The following is an 11,617-nucleotide window of genomic DNA, read 5'->3' as shown; positions in this document are numbered from 1 at the left end:
AAAATGCAAATATACATACAATTTCTGCTTTCCAGTTATACCCGCATACAATAGATGGTACTATCCGTTGCAAGATAATTCGGATAGAATTCCTCAGATACACATGTCTTTGTAAGGTAACACACTTTTGTTATAACTTCTCTATGGATGTTTGGTTTCATATTGTTCTTTTTAGATGAACTGATGATGCTTTCTGAGCAGAAAGCGAAACGTCTTCAATAAATAGATGAAGTAGCCACCTTCTTTATCTTTTATTTCTCCACTTTGACCGAAAAACCCACCACTCTTCGAGTGTACCTTAGTTTATATATATATATATATATATATATATATATATATATATATATATATATATATATATATATATATATATATATATATATATATATATATATATTTATTTAAACGATAGCGATGATAGTGATACTTATTTAAATGTAGATGATAGTTGAGTTTAAAATTATTTTTTTTTGTATTTTTTCACTATGTTAAATACCTATATATTTTAATATCAAAGTATTACTTATATGTATTTTTCTTTTACTTTGTGAGGTTGCCGTAATTTTGATAAAAAGTATCAGTACATAAGTCCGACCCTGTAAACAACTATACCTAGAAGATTAAATCTGAAATACCTTGCAACGAACCACGGTTCGTAGACTTACTACGGTTGCCTCTTCCGACTGGGGTGGGGATGCTTGAGTTACGTCACCAGAGTACACAAGAATACAAAACCCATTTATTATCAGTTTGTTCGTGGTAATTATATTTCAGTTTATTATTTATCGTTTCTTAAATATCTGTTTACTTTTTATTTTTGTACCTATTTGAAATTTTGGTGTTGATTTCTATAAAAACTTATTTTGAATTATCGAAGAAACGTTATTTATTGCAATTGTACATCGTACCTATCGTCTTCGTATCTTTTTATAAGGTAGGTTAAAACTTTAAAATTTCATTGTGTATTAACGTAATAATAATGTTGATGAAATTTTAGAATGCCAGGCATAGGTTGTAGTGTGACCAATTGTAAAAATAATTTTAGATATTAAAAAAATGAAAAAAAATAGTTATGTAATTCTGTAATTCATTCAATAGTTAATCCAGTGTAAAATGGAGATTGAAGTCCTAGATTTACGTAAATCTAGGACTTTATTCTGTTTAATTTTAAGTACCAAACTACCTACATATCAACAGTTTTTCATAATTAGGTATTATAATCCACTAGACACCTTTATTTCATAACTATCTTTACTATTTTCCACACATCAAAGACATAAAAACGACGATTAACAATGTTACGATTCAAATTACTGTACTTTCGTGACGTAATTTCGGGCTTAATGTTCATTGGTTAGTCGGAAGAGGCAACCGTAGTAAGTCTACGAACCCTGGCAACGAACTCTATACATTTATTGCACTAAGTGCACTTAATCCAAACCAAACCTCCTTCGCCTGCGATGTACTGAATAATTCCGAGCAAAATATGCAGGCGGCTTCGTCACCATAATCATTAAATCTTTTTATTTTCTCTCTTTATCTTGACGTTTGAAGTTGACTTTGGTGTTTTTGTTTTTCTTTTATCAAAAATTAATATGGTGTGTAGGTGAACCTTGTTCGTTTGATCAAGTTTATCCCTATAAAGGTCTTGAACACCTTGTCAAAGGAGGTGTCTGAGATAGTAGAGATATATCATATGGAGTTACACAAGTATCCTTCTACACAAGATGATGAAATTTCATTCCTTTTAACGGCATCTTTCTGTTCCTAAGTGCTAACTCCGGACATTGGTATTGAATTACCAATTGCAGAGCTTTCCAGACTGTTTCCAAAAAGGTGATATCATCCGAAGATCGTCCATTTACTTCCCATTCCTCTCAATCGTCTGATGATCTGATGAAGATGTATTAGGATTTTTTCTTTTCCTTATAAGGTTATAAGTAAAGGATTTGGAAGCGAAGAGGTATCTCTTTGTATTTTTCTATTCCTTATAGGTAAAGAACTTGAAAGCAAAGAAGTATCTCTTTATAGAGAAGTAGTTCTTGGTTCCTGAATAGGATCAACGATTTCATTTTCCACTATAGGTCAATAAGTTGTACACGATGGTTTAAATTTGTAATCTGGGAATATGTTCGGATTAAAAGGACAGATGCATATTGTCTCGAATCCTCTTAGTCCGTTATTCAGCTCATCACGTAAGTGTGGCAGCTGTTCGATCCGATTTTCCAAACAAGCCTAGCTATATTGTAGAAAGTTACGGGTTTATTTTAAGCCATAAAATAACTTCCTCAATAAAATATGCCATTAGGACCCTATCTTTAACTCAGAACTGTGTATGTTGTTGAAAATAATTTAAGGACAGAATGAAGGTGTCAGATTCTATGTATCCAGATTAGTTGTAAAGAGAAAGTGTTCCATATGGGACGCCTTGATTCATTCCTTCGTTTGCGAGGGAATATTATTGCTGGAGGAATGAATTGACCCGCAGCAATTATACATAGAACAATGGTGACATTGTATCTCCTTTCAGAGCTTGTTAAGAAACCAACCTGTTTCTACCCTTTGTGTGCTAAAATTTTGGTCAACTTGCTAGGGGCAGTCTGGATAGCAGACTCATCCATATTATATATTACCATAGGATTGATGTTATTTTTATTTTGTATTTCATCTAAAAGGGAAAAAATTAAAGCCTCTCTTAGGTATCTTAGGTAGCCTCAGGAGTTCTAAAAGAAATCTCAGAATGTCTCTTTAGAAAATCTTTAAACCAAGCCGTTCCAGCTGACTTTTTGTTTACAGAAAACCTGTGTTTAATACCGTTTCTCTCCGCAAGCTTGTAGGCTATTTCACAAATGTTTTTCTTCGCCATGCCGAATAGTCGGTCTTCCATCTCTAAAACATATTCCTTTAAGTAAGTCTCCAATTCTTTGGGCAATACTACAGTGAATCGATCAAGGCTTTTCGAATAATCTGTTGCCTAAAAGAAAGTACCGATAATGTTCTGACGTGTCCCTTACAAATTAAGTAGTCTACATTTAGTTCACTTACCGACACATGATTTTCGACCATTTTTTTAAGTGCTAAGACAGTAACCATTATTTATCACCGTATAACTCAAAACTTTATTTGGTATGCTAAGCAAGAGTAAAATGGTCCCCGCAGTCATTTTGCCTCAACATGGAGGGAACATTTTACCTCGAAATCTGAGCAAATATAAAAACTAATTTATATAAGTGACTTCTGATAATTAGAGAAATTCCAACATATATGAAATAAACAGAAAAAATGTCTTTTTAAACATTAAAAAATCTACCTACTTTAATTAAAACGCCTAAAAACACAACTTTTGTAAGCACGAAATTAACAATATTACATGTGTTTTTATAGGCCATAAAAAAACTAACCTATAATGCTTCGAAAGGGAACCATTTTACCCGACTTTCCACTATACGTCCGATTTTCTTGGCCTAATAAGTCTGTTAACCATATCTTATCCACACACATCAGACAAAACTACGAAACATCGTTTCACCAGATTTAAAAATAAATTGCAACACTACCTAGGTAACAATATTACAGACAGTGACTTATCCTCCTTCGATGCATAATTTTCACTCTATACCACAGTGTAATATTGATGGACTATTCTATCGTCAATCAGAATACTCCCCCGAAGTAATATACATGCTAAGAATTATGACTTCCAATATATACTCACCAAAACAATTCAACTGTTTTCGTAAAGATAGAACAAACACAATCGCGCTAGTGGAGTGGCGCCTTTTCACTCATATCTCGAAGCTATTGCGCTAAAAATTTCAGAGCCACATAGAAAATTCTATATCTGTAATATGTAATTACCTCCTAACATACAAGTTAGTTACGAAGACCTTCGTAAACTTCTTGATTAGATACCCACACCATGGATAATTTTAGGTGACATGAATAGCCATAATACTGTAGCGAGATTAAATAAAACGAGCGGTTCGAATTTATATAAATATATTTATTTATAAGTTTTAAGTTCGGTACTCTCTTATCAACTAAATTCACTCATAACATCGTTACATATATATACCAAAAAGTGTTATTATCGAATCTTCTGGGGTAGTCCCACCTCTAATTCGTTTCATCGCTTGTCGGGTCGAACTTTCTAGTTTCTAGCGGTCGATAGTTCTCGTCGCATCTGGAAGGACAGCGCATTCTCGTCCCGGCCTGCAGCCGTTATCTGGGCTACGTAGAATGCATGTTCGTAACAATACAATTTGGGGCTCACAACATAGAAATTTAAGAGGTCAAATATTAGAAAACATTATTACAGATTTTCATCTAAACTTTTTAAATGATGGCAACCCTACTAGATTTAATATATCGAGAGGCATCAGTTCTTGATCTTTCTTTATTTGATCCTAACTTGTCCATAGGTTTAGACTGGGAAGTATTGCCTCATATATAGTCGGTTTGCTATATTTACGCGGGTTTCGGATTAAAAATTTTATTGTAAGTACCCAGTTTTAATTACCTGCTCTTTGGGGAAATATTAACTGGTCAAATGAAATGAAAAATAATCCATAACTTTTTTTAATTAAATAATAATGGAAAATCTTTTATATAATTGACAGTATAATAAGGAGAATTACTTCATTAATGGAGTCTAATGTGGCTAATATAAACCTAATAATAATTTTATATTACACTTCACACAGAAAATATGGTCTATGTATATTTGTTCCATGGAGAAAATTTCTAATGAAAAATAAAAAAATTTAACTTGCCAACAAAAATGAAAATCATCATCATCATTATCATCAAAAATATCATAATCGTCATCATCACTGTCATCACCATTAATTGTTATTATGATTGGACTTATTTCGTTTATTTTATTTTCACGAGTCCACCAATCTTCTATTAGTTTCTCTCACTTGAATATACAGTTGCACCACACTTCTGGAGTTACAATTGAAAGTGCCTTTCGCCAAGTTTCCCGAACTGCGTCGTCGCTATAACCGTTAGGCCCAATATGGTTGTCATAATATTGTTTTGCTATTCCCCATATATATTCGATGGGATTAAACTGGCAATGATACGGTGGCAGACGTAAAACTTGATGACCGTAACTTTCAATAATCTGATCCACAACAAAGGTTTTTGGTTTTGCGTGGATATTTGCCAAGCGTAATAATTCTGATTTTAAAATATGTTGTGTAAATGGTATATGTTCCTTTGTCAACCATTTTTTAATTTTATTAACAGTCCAAGAATTCGTTGGACTTTTGTTTAATACTTCAGAATGGTAAGGTGCATTGTCTAAAATAATTACACTGGGCTCACTTAAACCTGGGAGAAGTTTTTCATGTAACCATTTTACAAACATTTCTGTGTTCATATTATCGTGATAGTCACTTGATTTTGATTTAGATGAAAATATTAAATCAGCACCTTCTATAAAACCCGATTTCCCTCCTGCATGTAAAATTATGTGTCGCTTCCCTTCTCCATCAGTATGTTTGATAGACTTTACGTTATCATCTTGCCATATTCTCTTGGTTGCACCCCTAGAAAATATCCATGTTTCGTCTAAATATATAAAATTTGCCCTTTCTTCTTTTAATTTAGAATATTTTCTTAGAAAGTTAATTCTTTTATGCACAACAGAACTTCTTTCACAAAGGGCTTTTCTGTTATCCTCCTTTTGAAATTTGAAACCCAAATTATGTATCACTTGCCATAGACTTGTTCTGCCAATTTCGTCAAATTTTCTATCTTTTAATTCCAAGAGAATTGTATTTAAGGTCACATGTTCCTTGTTGGCTCGCATTCCATAAATGGTATCACGAATTTCAATTTTTTTCCATCTGGAATATCTTTCGTTTTCAATGATAGGCGAGTTTTTCGGTGATCTTCTTTCGGCCGTTCATTATTGCGATTTTGTAATACTCCTCTTAGTTTGGTTTCACTAATTCCTAGAGCATCACATACGCGTTGTTGAACAGACATTACCGATTTTAAAGGACCGTCATTTTCTTTTTCATCCGTAAAATACTTATGTACACTACAAATTAGACTATCTACATCTAACACACGTCTAGGCATTTTTAAATATTTCCACCAAACATACAATGTCAACATTGGCAAAGAATCAATTCAACTGCAAAATTGTAACAAATTTATACCTACCCTAATGTTATTTTAATGTATTTTAAAATATGACCATTAATGCAGTTTTTACCTAATTTTCTGGGAAGTCGTTTACTGCAACTGGTTATCAATGAGTCATTAGCATAATTTTGTTATTCCGAAACCCGCGTAAATATAGCGAACCGACTATATATATGGAAGTGATCACTTTCCCATAGTTACTACGAATCTCAACCATATGCAGAAACATCAAGAATTTACTTCAAAATGAAAAACTAACAATGCAAATTGGGATTCGTTTTCTCAAAATATTCATAACCATTGGTATTGAGGAAACCATTAAACTACCAAAAAACATAATTTTAGAAAGTGCTATACTGCACATTGGTAAAACACAATAAATACAGGGACATACACAAGGTCCAGTGGTCGAAAGAATGCAAAAGGTCACAAAAAACAGTAAATCCACCTTTATTAATTATAAAAAGCATAAGACCGCAAAACAGAATTAATTTTTAAAAAAAGAGGCAAAATTTTGTATCGGAACTAAATAACAACTAACTCCAAGGAAGTCTGGCAAAAAATTAGAAAAACTTGTGGTACTCCGCAGAGGGCTTTTATCAAACACTTAAAAATACAAAATAAATAATATCCACAGATAAAGATATTGCAAACGTTCTAGCGGATTTTAACGAAAGCCTCTCAATCGATTAAAATCTCTGTGCAGACTATTCACACTTATCATCTAAATCCTATACTCTTCCTAGTAATTAAAATCCTAATGTAACAATTAATACTCGCATTATATTTCAAGAACTTAATTCAGCACTTTCAAGCCTTAAAGATTCTTGTCCTGGACTGGATGATATCCCAACAACATTTCTAAAACATCTTCCAGAATCAGCCAAATATCATTTACTTGATATACTTTTTAATTTCATATGGATATAACAACGTTTTTCTTCAATATGGACTAATTCTTACGTCCTATCTCTGTTAAATGACAAAAAATCACAATATAATGTGGAATCGTACAGACCAATCTCAATTACTTATTCCACTTGTTACTTTGATTTGATTTGCATCGTCGTTCAGAAATTTATTATTTTTACTACATATTAGATACATAAAATACTACCTACCTACGTCCTACCTTCCTTTCCGACTCCACTTCAATAATTTAGTATCGTCTAAGATACTCTCCATTCTGTATCTTCTGTTGGTCTATATAAACTGCATAGGTATATTAATAAGCTACATTATTTTTATATCTTTATTTTGAAAATATTTTTAAAAAGTGATTTGTTTAACAAATATCTTTAATTATATAAATAATACAATTGTATGTAGAAATCTTACATTAGGTTAGTCTAGGAAGTTCTTCGGTAAATTTTATACGTTTTCATGGCTTGCTTTTTTTAATGTAACTATTTATTATGACAATTTTACGAATTATATCAACTCTTTAATGAACCAGACATTGTTCATTCATTAAAATACAGCTACTTAGTTGGGCTAGAGAATTAAATAATACTCCGTGGGTCCTAGAAGAAGCAAACATAAATTCCTTGGCGCAGCTATGCGTGACGTCAGTTTATGGTAGAAAACGTTATAAACTAGGAGTGTTTACAGGTATTTTCAAACTTTTTATAAGTGTTAAGTTCCAATTTAATACTTTTCCAATACATTATTTTTATTTAATTATGGTATTATCTTGCAGTGCATTTAATTGTACGCAACGACACAAAAAGGGTACAGTTATATCATTTCATGGGTAAGTAAATTCATAAATTAAACTTGGAAAACCTACCAGAAATTCAGCACCTATTAATTTACTTTTCTCTTCCAAAGTGTTTAAAATAGATACATACAGTGTGTAAAAGCCAAATGGAATAAATTCATTATTTAGGTTACTGTACATATTTATAAAAAATCCCGAAACACGTCAAATTTAAATTATAACTTGACATTCTTTAACGTGAAAATGCAACCCCTACCTTCAACCCCCTTAGAATGACAGGTACAACCCCCAATTTTTAAAATAGGAAGTATAGGCTTGTGATATATCGTTTGAAAGGTCTTTTCATTCTTCATTCAAAAATGTTGTCGCTTTCAAGTTTATTAAGATTAATTAAGATAAAATAAATGAAAATCATGTGGTTACCGAAATTCGCTACAATACAATCAAAAACTAAAATGTAATGCAAAACGTAATAAAATGTAGAACACGAAAAAGAACTATGAATGTTAATGAAGTAGATGTTCAAAATGTTCACCGCGAACGTCTTGGCAACATCCTAATCTCAAATAAAACTGTCTTCTAACATTATTTAACATAACAGGCGTGATCGACCTAATCACAAGCGTTATTCGTTCTTTTAAGTCATTTAAATCAGAAGGTTTAGTTTTGTACACATGGCTCTTCACATATCCCCATAAAAAGAAATCTAATAATGTAAGATCAGGTGATCGCGCTGGCCATTCAATCGATCCTCGCCTCCCTACCCACCGATTGGGAAATATTGTATCGAGGTACTGCCGGACATTAAGTTGGTAATGTAGTGGTGCTCCATCCTGCTGAAACCATATCGTATTCGCTGGAACTTGAGGGTTTCCTGGATCAGGATATAAATTTGCCAATGTTGGAATGACATCATTTTGAAGTAGTGCCAAATAATTGTTGCCATTCAAAGTACCTTCAATGAAAAAGGGACCCATAATATTGTTTCCTACAATCCCTGCCCAAACATTAACCTGTTGAGGGTATTGAGTGTGTTCTTCTCTCATCCAGTGAGGATTTTCCGTGGCCCAGTAGCGGCAATTTTGCCGATTAGCATGACCGTTAAGTGAAAAAGTACACTCATCAGAAAACATAACGTCTTCTAATTGGATAATATTGTTATCCAACATGTTCTCCTATCAAAATCGTCTTCCATGAGCTCCTGAGTAGGTATCATCTTATAGGGATGCAATTTATTTTCTTTTAATATGTTTACTATCGATGCATTGAATGTAGTGAATGCCTGTCTACTCGATGTATGTGGATTTTCCTGAAACTCAAGCAACACATCTATTTGAGTTCATCACTGCTTTTTTTATCTGCCTTACATGACCAAATTCGCGAAACTGCTTCTCTATTTTACTTATTGTTCCTTGGGATATAGGCGGTAAATTAGGAAATTTCTCATGAAATAGGCGAGTTACTTCCTGTTGTGTTCGGGTGTTATCTCCGTAACCAATCATTTGTAAAACTGTTATTTTATGCATTTCCGTTAATCTAACCATTTTCAGAATTGAATTGAACGAACTTTTTACTTAAATTAAAATACTGACAACTTAAATAAAACAATTTAATAATGCGTGTTAAAATAACGTTGCCACGGAAATTCTTTAAAGTTTTTTAATGGTTACCATCTAAAAACCACATTGCTATGGTTTTTGTTCACTTTCTCATTATCAAGACCTAAACGAGAAATAAGTTTTGAGTATATTTTAGCGAATTTCGGTAACCACATGATTTTAATTTATTTTATCTTAATTAATCTTAATAAACTTGAAAGCGACAACATTTTTGAATGGAGAATGAAAAGACCTTTAAAACGATATATCACAAGCCTATACTTCCTATTTTAAAAATTGGGGGTTGTACCTCTCATTCTAAGGGGGTTGAAGGTAGGGGTTGCATTTTCACGTTAAAGAATGTCAAGTTATAATTTAAATTTGACGTGTTTCGGGATTTTTTATAAATATGTACAATAACCTAAATAATGAATTTATTCCATTTGGCTTTTACACACTGTATAATATGAGAGTCTTATAAAATTTTCATTTTTTAATTACGTTGAAAACTGAAGGATAAAGCAAATAAATTGTTTTAGATTTCCTAAAGATTCATCATTGCAAAAAAATGGATTATAGCGATGCGCCGTGATAATTTTAAACCATCGAATAGTTTTAAAATTTGTTCCAAGCATTTCACAGCGGATTCGTTTATTACTAGCGGATGGAGTTCAAAAAAACAACTCAAAAAAGATGCTGTACCCAGCATTTTCGATTTTCCAAACCGTTTAATTAAGCAAGTTAAAACTAGAACATTTTCAGTAAAAAGAGAAACTGTCCCAGACAAAACAACAGGCTCTAAAAGTGAAAATATAAATATAAAAACGAGTGAACTACCATTAAGACTCCAGTGGAAATTCCAGAGGAAACTACCTTAGAACCTCCCTTGAAAAAGCGAAGACATTATCTTGGTGACTTTGTTGAACAAGGATCATCTAACAGAGATCAGGAATATAAAGTGGTAGTAAGCAAATTATTTCAAAAGAAAAACAAACAAATCAAAATGTTGAAACAACATAATAGAAGGCTTGTTAAAAAAGTTAATACCTTAAAATCTTTACTAGAGCATCTTAAAGAAAAGCAGATGATCGATGAAGATTCCTGCCTGAAACTTTCGGTAAGCAAAGTTATTAATACTTCATATTAATGATCTATATAGTTTTCGTATGTATAAGCAGTTAATTATTTTATATTGTTTGTAGTTAGTCCATGAAGTTTAAAGTATTGCTTTTTATTTTATTAGGATACGATGCATGCTTCTGCAAAAACTATCTTTAAACAGCTGCTTAAATCGAAGAGCACTAAAACATATCCACCGGAATTAAAAAGCTTTGCTCTAACTCTTAATTTATATTCGCCAAAAGCTTACCTGTATGTCAGAAAAACTTTTCCTAATATGTTGCCTCATCCATGAACTCTTCAAAAGTGGTATCAGGTAGTAGCTTGTGAGCCTGGTTTTCAAAAAGAAGCAGTGAAGGTATTAAAACAAAAAGTAGTTGAACTTAAAGATAAAGGAAAATCATGTATCTGTACTTTGATGGTTGATGAAATGTATATACATCAGAAAATAGAATCGGATGGTGAAAAGTTTTTAGGGTAAGTTTAACTTAGTATTTATTAGCAATTATAAAAAGTATCATAACATATATTTTCTAAAAATCCTTTATAAAAGGTATATTAATTCAATTTTTATAATAATATAATAAAGGTATATAATTATATTTTAATTATATAACTTTTATAAAGGATTTTTAAATAAATTTTTTGTGATACATGGTATACAGCAAGCTACAGAAACTTACGTTTCCTTGTGGATATATTTTCTATTTACATAATTCAAAAAAATTAAATTGTAGGTATTTACGACAGGTTTTTCAATTATATAAATCAAATAAACTAATTTACGACATCAGATACAGCCTCCACTAATCTTATTAGGGGATACAAACTGCCATAACACCACTTGGGAAAGTTCAAAAACAGACAAATGCAGGAACTTATTACAAAACACAATCAATAATTCAAATCTAATACTTATGAATACTGGGGAACCCGCCAGGTTTAATTCCTATATTGGGAATGTTTCATCTATTGATATCTCACTATGCAGTCCATCACTGGCAACTATATTACAATGGAA

Source organism: Diabrotica undecimpunctata, chromosome 3 (assembly GCF_040954645.1).
Source record: "Diabrotica undecimpunctata isolate CICGRU chromosome 3, icDiaUnde3, whole genome shotgun sequence".
Taxonomy (NCBI): Eukaryota; Metazoa; Arthropoda; class Insecta; order Coleoptera; family Chrysomelidae; genus Diabrotica; species Diabrotica undecimpunctata.
Note: the sequence above shows the minus strand (reverse complement) of the source record.